This window comes from Cynocephalus volans, chromosome 12, assembly GCF_027409185.1.
Source record: "Cynocephalus volans isolate mCynVol1 chromosome 12, mCynVol1.pri, whole genome shotgun sequence".
NCBI classification, from domain to species: Eukaryota; Metazoa; Chordata; class Mammalia; order Dermoptera; family Cynocephalidae; genus Cynocephalus; species Cynocephalus volans.
The window spans coordinates 69,191,815-69,207,193 of record NC_084471.1 but is presented as its reverse complement, the minus strand read 5'-3'; the positions used below and the strand labels follow the sequence as shown (position 1 = coordinate 69,207,193).

Sequence of the window (15,379 nt, the reverse complement as noted above, 5' to 3'; positions counted from 1 at the left end):
ATTTTTGTCTCCCTTGTACCTGCTAAGGTTGCCTTCACCTTTTCACAAATTATAAAACAAAGTGTATGTCACATTCTCTCAGAAACTGCTTTAGAGAAGAGGAAGGGACACAGTTGCAGAGCTGTGTCAGCCATTTTGTGAACTGATTTAGTGGATATGTATTTTCATGCTCTGGAAAGAGGGGATGAGAAGTGTTCAGTCAAAAAAAAAAAAGAGGTTGCACACCGCATCATAATTTTTCTTGAGTGACCAGGGGAAGCTTGCTCAGAGAGTAAGACATCTAAGCTGAGTCATGGCAGACAGGTGAGAGTTAGCCAGGGAAATAGCTGCAGACAGTAAACCCAGAAGTAGTTCTTCATTGTAGCCACAACTTAGAATGCAAGGGCCAAAAAGAGGTGGGAGATCAGGCTACAGAGATTACCAGAGACCAGACGTTGAGGAATCTTGAATGTCACTGAAAGATTTTCAGCAGAGCAATAACACAATCAGCTTTCTGTGTGTTCAAGTAGCTCACTCCACTGCAGACTATAGGCTCCCCCCCGTGGCTGTGTCCCCAGTGCCTGTCACGGGACCTACCCTATATAAAAGCTAAGTAGATATTTGGAAAAAGGAAGGAATAAAAGTAGTTATTAGTTAAGAAATGGATTAGAGGGGAGGTAAGGCTGAAAGTAGCAGAGCGTATCAGGTGATCCTATTTATTGGCAAATACCCAAGCTTGATTTCCAGGCACCCAGTGTCGCCGTTGGAGGCTGGGGCCCAACTTCAGCAGCAGCATGTTCTGACCTGTCCAGGAGGGTTTTAGCTTTTATAGCTCTCATCCCTGGCCTTCTGGGAGTTCTTGTGTTTTTTTCCCTTTGTTTTGTTTGTTTGTTTGTTGCTGTTTTTACAGCATATAATAAAAGGATTCGTAAGGAACCAAAAAGACGATTCTCTACATCCTATATCTAAGCTGATCAAATATAGAAAATGGCTTTAGTGAGCTCATTTACTAAAGTTTTGAGCTTCACCTTCAAAAATCCCGTGGCGCACTCGGGAGAGTGCGGCACTGGGAGCGCGGCGACGCTCCCGCCGCGGGTTCGGATCCTATATGGGAATGGCCCGTGCGCTCACTGGCTGAGTACCGGTCACGAAAAAGACAAAAGAAAAAATAAAATCCAGCTGTGATCTCCATCCCCTGTTCTTTTACATCAGTTCTTTCTGAGTACCCCAAATTTTAGACAGTGTAGTCTGTGAGTCAGGTATTAGTAGACTGTGGAGACTGGGTTAGGTGAAAGGGTTCTGAAGAAGGTTTATTTATTTTGTTTATTTTAATTTTTGTCTGGTTTTTTTTTGTTTGTTTTTGGTGGCTGACTGGTTGAGGGATCTGTGAAGAGGGTTTAACAGTTGGGTTTTAGATATTTATCTCACTGGGATTTTTTTTTTTTTTAAACAGTAGTAGCAAGAAATAGACCAGAAAGGAGGTAGAGAAGGAAAGGAGGTAAAGTATTTAAAACAACAACAACAACAAAAAAAACCAAACAAAAACCCCTGAAGACATTGAAATCTATGGAAGTACTGAAATACTATCATGAGAGGGAACATGAAAGAGGCATACAAGCATAGACTTTGGGTGAAAATCACATTTTTCAGTATATTAGGAATTGTTTAACTATATAGCAAAAGAAAGCCCAGCACATTGGGGAAATCGATGGTTTCTGAGAAGCCAACAGCAGCAGTAGAAGTGGAACAGATAAGTTGCAGAAGTTGATGGAACCTGAACTTCTGCCTCTTTGCTCCTGCAGTTAGAGGAAGGGTTACATTTACATGTCACATGCAAAAATAGCTTAAGAACTTATAGTGTATTTAGAAGAAGTTGCAAGAATTCAGAATAAAGTGATGAATGTACAGGAAGGATTTAATAGTAATGTTGGTGAGTCTACCTGGAAAATCCTCTCTTATTCGGTGGAAGCTTATTAACACCTATGACATTTCAACCAATCATAATCAGCCTAAATAGACTCTGTTTCATGTTTCAGACACAGTATAAAGAGCTTCTATTTCTTCAGAGTTAGGTCATCTGCACTGATTCTGTTCTTTGTGCTTAGCCGAGAGGGACCTTACATTTCAAATACACTACTTATTTAGTACCTCTTTTTCCTGCACATCAAGGCATGATAAACCTTTCTACATGCATGTGATAATATGGCCCCACGTGTAGAAAATACAGTTACTGAGATGGGAAGTAATCTTACTGTAAGTCATTCTGACAACTCCTTTGATGTTAATCTCTTGAGAAATTAGCCACCCCAAACAAACAACAAAAATAAGAAAAGACTTTAAGAGAGTATTTGTTTCACCTTAATCAGCTCAAACGTTACTGCTGGGAAACAGTACCCAGCTTCCACATGCTTCTGACATTGATGTCCAAAGCCAGCCATACCTGGGGACTGAACTTTGGAAGGGGTTTCTTTATCAAATATTGAGATGAATCATACGCTGCGTCGAATTCAGTTAAGAGGGCTGCCTGTTCTTCTCAGTAGAGGCTTTGCTAATAGAGTAACTGTGAACATCTTTTGACACCAGTGTATGGCCCAAAGTTTATCATGTTAGATAATAGTTGGGTGGCTTGATGTATTTTGTGGTGATCTGGTGCTGTGAATCCTTGTGGCAGGGAAGAACATGCTCCATAATTATTAATCATCTAAACAGACCTAATATTAATGTGAATAATTCCCTAGCTTTGTCAGGTTTGCCATTACACATGGAAATACTTTTGGAAATGTGCTAGTTTTAGTTAATAAGTGTGAGCATTTGATTTGCTCTTGTTCTGTTATTGGCTGTAAGTATGTGGCTTGATTTCTGGGTTCTCTACTCTGTTCCATTGGTCCGTGTGTCTGTTTTTAATGCCAGTACCATGCTGTTTTGGTTACTATAGCTTTGTAGTATAATTTGAAGTCAGGTAGTGTAATGCCTCCAGCTTTATTTTTTTTGCTAAGGATTGATTTGGCTATTTGGGGTCTTTTGTTATTCCATAAGAATTTTAGGATTGTTTTTTCTGTTTCTGTGAAGAATGTCATTGGTATTTTGATGGGGATTGCATTGAATCTGTAGAACACTTTTGGTATAATGGACTTTTCCCCAAAGTTAATTCTTTCAGTCCATCAACATGGAATGTCTTTCCATCTTTCTGTGTCCTCTTTAATTTCTTTCAGTAGTGTTTTGTAGTTCCTACTGTAGAGATCTTTCAACTCCTTGTTTAAATTTATTCCTTGGTATTTTATTCTTTTGGTAGCTATTGTAAATGGGCTTGCTTTCTTGATTTCTTTTTCTGCTAGTTCAGGTTGGTGTATAAAAACACTACTGATTTTTGTGGATTGATTTTGTATCTTGCAACTTTACTGAACTTGTTTATCAGCTCTAGGAGTTTTTTAGTAGACTCTTTAGGTTTTTTCTATATATAAGATCATGTCATCTGCAAATAGGGACAATTTGACTTCTTCTTTTCCAATTTGGATGTCCTTTTTTTCTTTCTCTTGCCTGAATGCTCTAGCTAATACTTTAAATACTATGTTGAGTAGGAATGGTAAGAGTAGGCATCCTTGTCTTGTTCCTGTTCTTAATGGAAAAGCTTTTAGTTTTTCCCCATTCAGGATGATGATGGTGGGTTCATCATATATGACTTTTATTGTGTTGAGATACCTTCCTTCTATACCTAGTTTGTTGAAAGTTGTTATCATGAAGAGATGTTGAATTTTGTCAAATGCTTTTGTCTGTGTCTGTTAAGATAATCAGATGGTTTTTGTCCTTGTTTTTATTGATGTGGTGTATCATATTTGTTGATTTGCTATGTTAAACCATACTTGTGTCCCTGGAATGAATCCCACTTGATCATGTTGTATAATCTTATTGATGTACTGTTGTATTGTTTGGTCATATTTTGTTGAGGACTTTTGTGTCTATGTTCATCAAGGATATTTGCCTGTAGCTTTCTCTTTTTTCTTTTTTGTTGTGTCTTCATCTGATTTTGGTATGAGGGTAATGCTGGCCTCATAGAATGAGTTTGGGAGAATGACCTCTGTTTCAGTTTTTTGGAATATTTTGAAAAGGATAGGTATTTTGGTAAAATTCAGCAACAAAGCCATCTGGTTCTGGGCTTTTCTTTGTTGGTAGACTGCTGATTATTGCTTCAATCTTATTACTCATTATTGGTCTGTTCAGGTTTTCTATTTCTTTTTGGTTCAGTCTTGGTAGTTTGTATGTGTCCACAAATTTATCCATTTCCTTCATGTTTTTAGATTTTTTGGCATATAATTGTTTGTAATAATCTCTAATGATTCTTTGCATTTCTGTGGTATTCCTTGTAATGACTTCTTTTTCATTTCTGATTTTTGTTGTTTGAGTCTTCTCTCTTCTTTTTTTAGTCTGTCTAATGGCTTATCTATTTTGTTTATCTTCTCCAAAAACTAACTTTTTGTTTCATTGATGTTTTGTGTTATCCTTTTGGTCTCTACTTCATTTAGTTTTTCTTCAATCTTAATTATTTCTTTCCATCTACTAATTTTAGGATTGGATTGTTATTGTTTTTCTAGTTCTTTGAGTAATGTTAGGTTGTTTATTTGAAGTCTTTCTATTCTTTTGTTGTAAGCATTTATTGCAATAAACTTCCCTCTTAGTACTGCTTTTGTGGTATCCCATAGGTTTTGGTAAGTTGTGCTTGTATTTTCATTTGTTTCAAGGAATTTTTTGATTTCCTGCTTTATTTCTTCTTTGACCCATTTGTCATTCAGGAGCATGTTTAATTTCCATGTATTTGTATAGTTTCCAGAGTTTTGTTTGTTGTTAATTTCTGATTTTATTACATTGTGGGCTGAAAATGTATTTGATGTGATTTCAGTCTTTTTAAATTTGTCGAGACTTAATTTATGGCCTAACTTGTGGTCTGTTCTGGGGAATGATCCATGTGCTGATGAGAAGAATGTATATTCTGTAGTTGTTGGATGCAATATTCTGTATGTCTGTTAATTCTGTTTGGTCTAAAGTGCTGTTTAAATCCAATATTTCTCTGCTAATTCTTTGTCTAGATGATCTGTCCAATGCTGAGAGTGGCATGTTAAAGTCCCCAACTATTACTGTGTTGGGGTCTATCTCCTTACATCTGATAACAGTTGATTTATATATCTGTGTACTCCAGTGTTGGGTGCATTAGTATTTATGATTGTTACATCTTCTTGGTTTGAAGTCTCTTTTATCTGATAAGTATGACAGCTCCTGTTTACTTTTGGTTTCCATTTGCATAAATGTCTTTTTCCATCCCTTCACTATTAGTCTATGTGTGTCTTTATTGGTGCAGTGAGTTTCTTGCAGGCAGTATTTAGTTGGGTCTAGGTTTTTAATCCATTCAGCCAGTCTATATCTTTTAGGTGGGGAATTTAATCCATTTACATTCAGGGTTTTTATTGAAACGTATTGCCTTATTCCTGCCATTTTATTAGTTTCTTTATGGTGGTTTTGTATTTATTTTGTTTCTTTCTTTCCCTTTGATTGTTTGTTGTTTGGTGTTTTTTTGTAGTGGTAAGATATATTTTCTTTCTCTTTCTCATTTGATATCTGTTCTACTAGTGGTTTTTATTTTTTCTCATGTACTTATAGTGATATATATTGCTCTTTTGATTCCAGACATGGGATCCCCTTGAAGATTTGTTGAAGGACTGGTCTTGTGGGGGTAAATTCCCCCAGTTTTTGTTTGTCTGGGAAAGCTACTGTTCCCTTCATTTCTGAAGGAAAGCTTTGCTGGCTGTAGTATTTTAGCACTTTGAATATGTCATCCAACTTTCTCTTGGCTGGTAGGGCTTCTGTTGAGAAGTCTGCTATTAGCCTGATGGGGATTCCTTGATAGGTGATTTGAAGCTTTTCTCTGGCTGTTTTTAGAATTTTTTTTGTCTCTGACTTGAAAATATGACTATAATTGTCTCAGGGAGATCATTTTTGGGTTGAATCTGTTTGGGGATCTTTGAGCTTCTTAGATCCACAAAACCATGTCTCTCCCAATACTTGGGAAGTTTTCAGCTGTTATTTCATTAAATAAGCTTTCAATGCCATTTCCTTTCTCTTAATACAGATGTTTTTATGCTTAAGGTTATCAGAAAGATTTCGTAGATTTTCTTTGTTTTTTAAAATTCTTTTTTTTTTTTTGGTCCAACTGTGTTAATTCACAAAGCCTATCTTCTAGTTCAGAAATTCTTTCTTCTGCTTGTTTTAGCCTGCTGCTTATGCTCTTGGTTGCACTTTTTATTTTGTTGAATAAATTCTTCAGTTCCAGTATTTCTGCTTGGTTCCTTTTTGTTGTTTCTATCTCTTAGTTGAATTTCTCATACATGTCCTGGATTTTTTTTTTTTTTTTAATGTCATTGTGATTTCTATTTTTTCATCATATGAGTTTCCTTAATATTGCCATTTGGGATTCCTCTTCAGGCAATTCATCAATTTCATGTTGTTTGGGGTTGGTATTGGAGAACTGTAGTCTTCTTTGGGGTAGTCATGTTTCCCTATTTTTTCATGCTTCTCATATGTCTGCGTCGATGTCTAGACATCTGGTGGTGTAGTCTTTTCTTTTAATTTTAGGAGTGATTTTTTAAGGAAGAGACTCTCTCCTGTAAAAGTATTATAAATTGACAGTCAGGTTAGGCATTCTAAGTTTGCACCTGTGGGACTGCAGTAGTGCAGCCTTTGTGCAACTTCTTCAGCTGTATTCAATCTTGGAGTTGTCTGTGGGTACCTTTGTGACCTAGGTAGTGGGGCCCTTGGCAGTTTCTTTTTGGGGTGGGTGATCCACTGGTGGTCAGTGAGCAGGTGTATACTGGTGCCGCAGGTACTGGCAGCTCTGTAGAGGGCTGCTGGATCAGCTCTTGGGCCTGGAGCAAGCCTGCATGGATGCTGCAGGACCCAGCAGCTCTCTGGAGGGTGCAGCTGAGCCCAGCAGCTGTGTAGAGGCCGACTTGGAGCATCAAAGCCCCTGCCCTTTCTGGTTTTGGTCTGGGAGCAGGTATACCCTGGCGCAACAGGCCTTGGCAGCTTTGTAGAGGACCACCAGATCAGCTGTTGATCCTCTAGAAAACCTGCAAGGAAGCAGCAGGCCCTGATGGCTTTGTGGAGGGCTGAGTGGGAAGGAGGGATCACATCACCAGGCTGGCCATTTGTACAGGCACCTGTGGGCTCAGTGGGTTCATGGGTTGTGCAGGGCAGGTACATGTGGATGTGGGAAATAACTGCTTACTGATAGCTTCCCTGCCCAGCTGGTGTGCCTGCCTGCCTGGGGGAGAGGGAAGGGAGTGTTGCATGGGCTCAGACACTAGGGTCTCGATCCCTCTGTCTGGCCTAGGCTCCAGGCAGCTGGGGTTGTGGTTCTGCCAGCACCCGTGCAAATGAGTGGAGGGTTGTGAGGAGAGGTAAGGCTACCACTGGGCTGGCTGTGGGCAGGTATGGGCACCTGTGGATTCAGTGGGTCTGCAGGGTTGTGGTCCTGCTGGCTCCCATACAAACATTTAGAAGGTTGCTGGGGGAGATGGGGTTACCATTGGGCTGGCTGTGGGCCAATGCAGTTACCTGTGAGTTCAGTGGGTCTGCAGGGTTGTGGTCCTGCTGGTGCCCGTGCATACATGTAGAGTGTTGTGGGTAGAGGCAGGGCTACCACCAGAGTGGCTGTAGGCCAGTGCAGGCACCTGTGGGTTCAGCAGATCCACCAGCTATGTAGGGCAGGTGGTGAATGTGGGGAACCACTGCACCTTGGCAGCTTTTTAGCTCACCTGGTCTACCTGTTTGCCTTTGTGGGGAGAGAGTACTATATGGATTCAGACACTGAGGTATAGGTCTTTCTGTGTGTCCTAGGCTCCAGGCAGCCAGCGCTGTGGCCCTGCCGGTACCTGTGTGAACATAGTAGAATGCAAGCAGGGGCCTCCAGACAAAGGGAGTAAGTCTCACTGGATCTGGTGCAGGGTGCACTCCAGCTGTGGGTTTGGCTTGAAGATGGCACTGTGTCACAGCTGCTCAGGGTGGAAGGGGTTTTCCTCTCCTTAGGCGTCCATGGTGCAGCTATACACTCTTCCAGCTGCTCTCCAACTGGGCCTGGGCCCTGAAAAGTCTGGGGGACTCTTGTGGTGGGGATCACTGGCGTTTGTAGTGGGTGTGGAAACAGCTGGGGACTTTTCCAGTTTACCTTCTCTCTTCCTGATTCTGAGTTGGTCCCTGTGGTGGAGCAGAGGCTGGATGCCCTGCTCTGCTCTCTCTGGTGCCATTCTTGGCCCAAGGATCTCATCACTCTCTTGGTGCTCTGCAGCATATTTCCTCATTCGTTCCCAGCAAAATATATTTGTCTGTTGTTTTGGTCTCTTTTTGAGGTGGGTATTAGCCCCAGACTGCTCTAGTCGGCAATCTTGGGACTGTATCACCTGTTCCACTATTGAGAAGGTGCTTTCTCTCAGTATAAGCAGTTAATCATTTATTTTCCGAGACAACTAAGAACCATATTTCTTCTAAAATAAGGACACTTTTCACATTTTAAAATATCTGAAATCAGAATATGTTTTAAATAAAATGAGATCATATATTCAATAAAATATGGCAATCTTGATTCAACCAAGTAAACATTAAGGACACTAAAATAGTATAATTAATATAAATGCAGTATAAAATTACTTCATCTCAGAGCTAAAAATAAGTTCATACTGTGCTCTTAATATAGCCCAACAGTTTGACAGTATCTTTAAAACTTTAAATATTCATATTCTTTGACCCAGAAATTCTCCTTCTAGGAACTTATCCTTTTTTTCAAGGAGTATTCTATACAAGGTACAGAGGCAGCTTAGAAGAGGCAGACAGTGAAAGACGCTCAGTGTCAAGGATGGGCTTCATGGAGGTGGTGATGTCTGAGCCATTCTGAGGGATGAATAGCTGTTTGCTGTGTAGATATGTAAAAGAAACATAATTTCTAAGGCAGGGGAATGTGATATATAAAGTTAAGATTCTCCCCCCCTTCCCACTCAGTACACAGAATAGTGCCAAAATTAATGTGTGATATCCTAATGGTCCAGAACTTAATCGTTGTTGCCTTTGCTGTAATTAAAAATGTTCAATTGGTCAGTACCTTAGAAATTGGTAAAAATGGCATGAATCCTTGATGGCTTGCAAGTAACGCATTAAACTGTGTCTTTCTACTTTATGACTCAACCCACCCACACATCTATCTGCCTTTTAATCTCAATCTCTCTCTCTGTGTGTGTCTCTCTCTTTCTGTCTCTCTCTCTCTCTCTCTCTCTCTATCTCTCTCATCTGTTCTGCCCCTGGTTTTTTGTTTGTTTGTTTGTTTGTTTTTTTAAAGATGACCGGTAAGGGGATCTTAACCCTTGACTTGGTGTTGTCAGCACCACGCTCACCCAGTGAGCTAACCGGCCATCCCTATATGGGATCCGAACACGTGGCCTTGGTGTTATCAGCACCACACTCTCCCGAGTGAGCCATGGGCTGGCCCTGCTCCTGGTTTTTAAAGCTCATCTCTGTCACTCACGTACCATATCTTTTAACCACGTCATAAAAGCAAGCCAGGAGTTAGGAGCACTGCTTTAAAACTAAATAAAGTAACATTTTTCACTTATCTTTTTGGGAAAAATGAGAAAAGTAATGGTCCGGTGTTGTCCATAGATGTGGGGAAATGGATGCTCTTTTGTCTTGTTAGTAGGAGTGTTATTTCTTCTATTACTAATGAGATTGGACATTTTGTGATATGTTTATTGGCCATTTCTGCTACTTTTATAACTACCTGTCCATTACCTAAGACTTTTTTGTTTTTAATTGGGTTTGTTTTTTTATCTATTTGCAAGGGCTTTTTAAAAAATCTTAAAGATTCTAACATTTAAATTGTACTAGAGTTATTAGCCAATGCAAACAGGAAAGATAAATCAATTAAAAGTGTAAGAATTAGAAAAGAAGTAAAACTATATTAGCAGCTGATATGATAATTAATTTAGAAAACCTGAGAATCAATGACAAAATTAACTTAATAAAACAATTTATTCAGGTAACAGGATATAGAATTCATAAAGAAATCAGTAGCCTTCATATATGCAAACAATAACCAGTTAAAAGATACAATGGTAGAGTAAACCTCCTTACAAAAGCAAAAAGGAAATAAAGTAGGGCTGGCCCCATGGCTCACTCGGGAGAGTGCGGCGCTGGTAGCACTGAGGCCGTGGGTTCGGATCCTATCTAGGGATGGCCGGTGCGGTCACTGGCTGAGCGTGATGCATACAACACTGTGCCGAGGGTTGCGATCCCCTTACTGGTCAAAAACAAAACAAAACAAAACAAAAAAAAGAAGATAAAGTATATTTAGGAATAAACTTAAGAAATGTGTAAAACCTTAAAGAAGAATTTTAAAACACCCCTGAGAGACACCAGAGTAGACATGATAAATGGAAAGGCATCTTGTTCTTACATAGACGATTCAACATCATGAAGATGTTAGGTCTCCCTAAATTAGTCTAATCCCAATAAAAACACTATCAAATTTACGTATGGAGCTAGAATCCTCATTTTTGGAATTCTTTTGAAAAAATAAACATGTAAGAATAGGTAGGAAAACACCAAAGAAAGAAGAGCTACTAGGTATTAAAACACGCTGTAAAGTCTCTGTAATTAAATCCTTGTGGTGTGGCACACAAATTAGCAGACAGACCATTGGAATAGAAAAAAAGTTCAGAAGTAGACCAGAGTACATCTGGGAATTAATATACAATAATGAAGGCATTACAAATCACCAAGGTAAAAATGTACTCCTTATCCAATATATGGTTTGCAAATATTTTTTTCCATTCTGTAGGTTGCCTTTTCACTTTGTTAATTATTTCCTTTGATGTGCAGAAGTTTTTAGGTTTGTTGTAGTCTCATTTGTCCATTTCTGCCTTTGCTGCCTGTGCTTTTGGTGTCATATCCAAGAAATCATTGTCAAATCCAATATCATGAAGCCTTTCCCTTATGTTTTTCTTCTAGGAGTTTTAGTTTCAGGACTTAGGTTTAGGTTTTTAACCATTTTGAGTAAATTTTTTTTGTTTTTGTTTTTGTTTTTATTTGGCAGCTGGCTGGTACCGGGACCCAAACCCTTAATCTTGGTGTTATAACACCACGCTCTAACCAACCGAGGTCACCGGCTAGCCCCCAGTAAATTTTTGTATATGGTGTAAGATAAGGTTCCATCTTCATTCTTTTGCATGTGGCTATTTAGTTTTTCTAATATGATTTGTTGAAGAGACTGTCCTTTCCCCATTGTGTAGTCTTGGTGTCGTTGTTGAAGATTATCTGAATTTATATGAGAGGGTGTATTTCTGGGCTCTCTATTCTGTTCTGTTGGTCTTTATGCCAATATTACAATGTTTTAACTACTGTAGCTTTGCAATACGTTTTAAAATCAGGAAGTATGAGGCCTCTAGCTTTGTTCTTTCTCCAGATTGTTTTGGCTGTTTGGGGTCCTTTGAAATTTCATGTGAAATTTAGGGTTGTTTTTTCTATTTCTGCAAAATAAAAATGCCATTAAGATTTTGGTTGGGACTGCATAGAAACTGTAGATTGCTTTGGGCAGTATGGACATTTTTTTTTTTTCTTTTTGGCAACTGGATGATATGGGGATCTGAACCTTTGATCTTGGTGTTAATAACACCAGCCTCTATAACCAACTGAGCTATAACCAGGCAGCCCCAGTATGGACATTTTAACAATATTAAGTCTTCCAGTCCATGAACACAGGATGTCTTTCCCATGTCGTCTTTAATTTCTTTCACTGATGTTTTACAGTTTTCAGTGTACAAGTCTTCTGCTTCCTTGGTTAATTTTATTCCTTAGTATTTTATTCTTTCTGATACTGTTGTAAATGAGATTTTTTAAAAATTTTCTTTTCAGGTAGTTCATTGTTAGTGTACAGAAACAGCTGTTTTCTGAGTGTTGATTTTGTATATTACAGCTTTGCTGAGTTTGCTTATTAGTTTCAATAGTTATTTTGTGTGTACTCTTTAGGGTGTTCTACATATCAGATCATGTCATCTGCTAACTTAGATAATTTTACTTCTCCCTTTCCAATTTGGGTGCCTTTTATTTTTCTTGCCTAATGGCTCTAGCTATGACTTCCAGTACTATGTTGAATAGAAGTAATGAGAGCAGGCATCCTTGCCTTGTTCCTGATTTTAGAGGAAAAGCTTTCAGTTTTTCACTGTTGAGTATGATGTTGGCTGTGGGCTTTTCATATGCGACCTTTATTATGTTGAGGTAATTTCCTTTTATTCCTCATTTCTTAAGTGTTTATCATGGAAGTGTATTGAATTTTGGCATGTGCTTTTTCTGCTTCAATTGAGATGATCATATGATTTTTTCCTTTGTTCTGTTAATGTACTATGTATCACATATGTTGGTTTTCATAAATTGAGCCATCCTTGCATCCCATGATAAATCCCACTTAGTCATGGTGTATAATCCTTTTAATGTCCTGTTGAATTAGTTTGCTAATATTATGTTGAGGCTTTTCCATTAGTATTCATCAAGGATATAGGTCTGTAGTTTTCTTCTCTTGTAGTATCTTTGTCTAGCTTTGGTACCAGAGTGATCCTGGCCTCGTAAAATGAATTTGGAAGTGTCCCTTTCTTTTCCATTTTTTGGAAGAGTTTGAGAAAGATTGGTGTTAATTCTTCAAGTGGGGCTGGCTAGTTAGCTTAGTTGGTTAGAGTGCAGACTTATAACGCCAAAGTGACAGGTTCAGATCCCTGTACTGGCCAGCTGCCCCCCAAAATTGTTTTTGTTTGGTAGAATTCTCCAGTGAAGCTATCAAGTCCTGGACTTTTCTCTTTTGAGAGGTTATTGATTATTGATTCAATTTTCTTACTAGTTATAGGTCTCTTTATATTTTCCGTTTCTTCATGATTCAGTCTTTGTAGGTTGTATATTTCTAGTAGGTTTTGCAATTGTTCACTTATAATCATAGCGGTCTCTGTGGCATTAATTAAATGTTTCTCCTTTCATTTCTTATTTTAGTAATTTGAATCTTCTCTCTCTCTCTGTTTAGTTAATTTAGCTAAGACTGTGTCAATTTTGTTGATCTTTTCAAAAAACCAACTCCTAGTTTGATTTTTTTTCCTCCGTATTTTTCTTTTTCTTTCTTTTTTTTTTTTTTTAAAGATGACCGGTAAGGGGATCTTAACCCTTGACTTGGTGTTGTCAGCACCACGCTCACCCAGTGAGCAACCGGCCATCCCTATGTGGGATCCGAACCCGTGGCCTTGGTGTTATCAGCACCGCACTCTCCCGAGTGAGCCACAGGCCGGCCCTTCCTCCGTATTTTTCTATTTTCTGTTCCATTTCATTTAATTCTGCTCTAATCTTTATTATTTTTTTCCTTCTGCTAACTTTGGGTTTAGCCTGCTCTTTTTCTAGTTCCTTGAGGTATAGGTAGGTTGTTGATTTGAAATCTTTCTTCCATAACAATTAAAAAAATTTTTTTGCATGGCAAAAAAATACCACAATATCAAAAGACAAATGACAAACTGAAAGAAAATATTTCTGACATATCTGAGAGATATGTTGAAAGGCTGATATCCCTTACATACGAAGAACACTTAAAAATTAAATGGAAAAATGGTCAAATGACATGAACATTCACTTCACTTAAAAACAAATAATAAAATGGCTTTTAAGTCCTCTGTGAATATGTTTAATCTCACTAATGAATAAGAGAAATGCAAATTAAGACTTTATACTAGTATACCAAACCTCAGCTATCAAAAAGCTAAATAATATACTCTGAAGGTGAGGCTGTGGGGAAAGCTAAATACTATACTCTGAAGGTGAGGTGTGCCTGTTTCCCAACAGCCTCACCTATACACTGCTGGTAGTAAGACAGTATGATAAAAATTCTTTTGGAGGGGAATTTTCTAAGATGCAATAAAATTTAAAGTGTGTTTACTTTTTGATTTAGGTGTCTCACTTGTAGGAATTTACTCAGGAAGTACACACTCATCAGTCTAAAAATATATTTGCATAAGGCTGTTCACTGCAGCATTATTTGTAATTATAAAATATTGGAAACACCTATATGCCTAAATATAGGATAGTAGTTGAATAAACTATGGTGTACAATGGAGTGCTATGCAGCTGTAAAAAAGGAATGAAGATGATCTTTAGTAGCTCATTCAGAATGATTTCCAGGATATATCAAGTGGAAAAAGCAAAGTCAAAAAAAAAAGTATATATAACATGCTACATTTTGTATATGAAAGATGGGGAAATGAGAAAATACATATGTGCCTGCTTATTTTTGGGAAAGAAAAATGAGTGTATATGTGTATATAAAATCTCCTTAGGTATTAGTCTATCTGTCATATGTATGTGTGTATATATATGTATGTGTATGTATGTATGTATATGTGTGTGTATATATACACAAACACACACATACACATACATATGAAGGATAGACTAATACCTATAGAGAACGAATGGGATTGAGGTAGAAGTGATTGGTGGGGCAGTGACACTTCTTTATATTTACTTTTTGGTATACTTTTGACTTTTGGAGCCATGTTAATGTTTAATCAGCAAGTTTGGGAGAAACCTATAGAATACAAATAAAAACAAATGAACATAGCTGTATGTGTAATATAACCATACCACAGCAGGGATGGGTGAGAACTAACCCAAATAACTTTTGAACACAGTATTTTAACTAAAGACAAAGAGAACTGCAAACAAATATTAAACTCTAGTTAGAAAATTTGTTTTTCATAGCAGTATGAGATAGCAATTTTGAAACTCCTTTCTATGTATTGTAGGATTGAATGAATGAATAAAATATATTGACAATATTGTGAACCAGGCTTCTTACTGTTAGACAAGGGAATTACAAATGGAAAGGGGGGAAATTAGAATGATGTTGAATTGGAATTATTAGAGGTATTAGTATGAACTCATCATTTTTAATATAGATAGAAATAGGTGTAGCTATATGTGTGGGAATATTTATGTTTTTATATTCCTTTATCTGTTGAAAGGGCTTGGAAGAAAGACACCTCAATAGCACTGAGTACCCCTAGTTCTACTTGGTTTCTAAATATTATTCATTCTTCACTAAAAGGAGCCAGGGCTCCTTAGAGAAATGTATAATTCCAGGGCTGGAGCAGGGAAAGTATCAGGTGAGCATGGAACACCTTATGTCATAAAACAAATAGCTGCTCACAATGATAGGACTGTGTCAAAAGTACATAGGAACCAGTTTGAAGGGACTGCTATTGGCCAAATCTGGAATAATCTGAGTATAAAAATAAATAATTATTGCAATGGAATAGTCAGGGAATAAAATAAGAATCAGTGGGTC

At 37.9% G+C, this 15,379-nt stretch overlaps 1 protein-coding gene across 3 annotated transcripts in view; it reads left to right on the top strand.

The window, feature by feature from the left end:
• DIP2B (disco interacting protein 2 homolog B) overlaps positions 1-15,379 on the top strand; it is a 220,238-nt gene that overhangs the window by 121,388 nt on the left and 83,471 nt on the right. The gene's annotated exons all lie outside the window — the stretch shown is intronic.